The following is a 2,288-nucleotide window of genomic DNA, read 5'->3' on the forward strand; positions in this document are numbered from 1 at the left end:
TTTTTTTGAGACGGAGTCTCGCTCTGTCGCCCAGGCTGGAGTGCGGGGGTGCCATCTCGGCTCACTGCAACCTCCACCTCCCGGGTTCAAGCGGTTCTCCTGCCTCAGCCTCCCGAGTAGCTGGGATTACAGATGCCCGCCACCACGCCCGGCTCATGTTTGTATTTTTAGTAGAGATGAGGTTTCACCATGTTGGCCAGGCTGGTCTCGGACTCCTGACCTCAGGCGATCTGCCCGCCTCGGCCTCCCAAAGTGCTGGGATTACAGGTGTGAGCCACTGCACCCCGTCAGAAATAGTGATTTCTAATACTGCAGGGTATTGCTCCTGATAAAGGGAGAAAATCTCCCTTAAAGGAATTGTCATGAAGTTTTATGATTTAAGAAAGGGATTTATGATTGAGGAAATGGACAATTCCATCATGTCTTATTTAATGGCCCCTGAGAAGCCCTTTTCTTTTCTTTTCTTTTTTTTTTGAGACGGAGTCTCGCTGGGTCGCCCAGGCTGGAGTGCAGTGGCGCAGTCTCGGCTCCTTGCAAGCTCCGCTACCCGGGTTCGTGTCTAAGTTAAACATGATTTCCACTGTACCAGTAGTTGACATATGTTGACTCTTAATACTTACCGTGGGCCTGCCACTGTACTAAGTAATGTATTGTCCCATTTATAGAGGTGTGTGTGTATGTGTGTACGTGTGTGTGTGTGTTTGAGACAGGGTGTTGCTTCTCATCTACCTCCCCTTGATATGGTAGAAGGCTTCAGCTTTTCTAACAGTTGTCTTAGAAGACATTTGGATTCTTTGGCTCTGTATTTCTTTGGAAGGCTTCTTGAGAGATGAAGTTGCTTCCCACAGTTACAAGTCTATCAAGCTGGTGAGACCCAGTGTCCAGCAGATAATTTGGCCGCTTGTATCATCCTCCTTGTTGCATGTTCTTCAGGTTGTTAGGGAGTTAGCTATATTTCTCAGAGGTGGACGTTTTTGAGACAGGATCTCACCCTGTCACCCAGGTTGAAGTTCAGTGGTACAGTCTCGGCTCACTGCAACTTAACCTCCTGGGCTCCGGTGATCCTCACACCCCAGCCTCCCAGGTAGCTGGGACTACGACAGGCATGTGCCGTGGCACCCAGCTAATTTTTTTTGTAGAGATGTGGTTTCGCCATGTTGCCCGGGCCAGTCTCCAACTCCTGAGCTCAAGCGATCCACCCAGCCTTATTTTTATTTATTTATTTATTTATTTTATTTTATTTTGAGACAGAGTCTTGCTCTGTCGCCCAGACTGGAGTGTAGCCGTGTGATCTTGGCTCATGCAACCTCCACCTCCTGGGTTCAAGTGATTCTCCTGCCTCAGCCTCCTGAGTAGCTGGGATTACAGGTGTGCACCACCACACCCAGCTAATTTTTGTATTTTTAGTAGAGACTGACCTCAGGTGATCCACCCGCCTTGGCCTCCCAAAGTGCTGTGATTACGGGTTTGAGTCACCATGCCCGGCCCTTTTTATTTTCCTTTTAATTGACAAATTAAAATTATATATATATATTTACGGTATACTACCTGTTTTTATATATAATCTCTCTTTCTATATAGGTGTTTCCAAGCCAGGACCCTCTAGATCGAGCAGATTTCAATGCTGTCGAGTATATCAATACCCTGTTCCCAACAGAGCAAGTAAGTAGAGTTTCAGGTTTCCTTCCTTTCAGCGGCTTCTGGTGCATCCTGAATGTCATGCTTTGCGTGCTACACTAGATCATCTACCGGCCTTTGATAAACAAGGGAGAGTCAAATTCAAATCAAACTCCATCGTCACCACTTGGGGCAGTGAGCTACACTGTGTTGGAATGGAATTCATTGTATAGTGAACATATTAATAATAATTGTACCCTTAGGTTGTGAGAGTCCTCCCAGATTTTCTGTTGTAATGGAAAGTGGAAGGGATTTTTATAATGTAGTAGGGAAAGGTGGGGGTGAGGCAGGCAGGAGAAGCCCAGAATCATGAAGCCACTTTCACCTCTATTTCAAGATGTAAATTTTTATTTTTATTTATTAGTTTTTTTGAGATGGAGTTTTGCTCTTGTCACTCAGGCTGGAGTGCAATGGCATGGTCTCGGCTCACTGCAGTCTCTGCCTCCCAGGTTCAAGCGATTCTTATGCCTCAGCCTTGTGAGTAGCTAGGACTATAGGCACTCACCACCACGCCTGGCTAATTTTTGTGTTTTTAGTAGAGATGGGGTTTCACCATGTTGGCCAGGCTGGTCTCGAACTCCTGACCTCGTGATCTACCCGCCTCAGCCTCA

The sequence above is a fragment of the Mandrillus leucophaeus genome, unplaced genomic scaffold (genome assembly GCF_000951045.1).
Source record: "Mandrillus leucophaeus isolate KB7577 unplaced genomic scaffold, Mleu.le_1.0 Scaffold6, whole genome shotgun sequence".
Taxonomy (NCBI): domain Eukaryota; kingdom Metazoa; phylum Chordata; class Mammalia; order Primates; family Cercopithecidae; genus Mandrillus; species Mandrillus leucophaeus.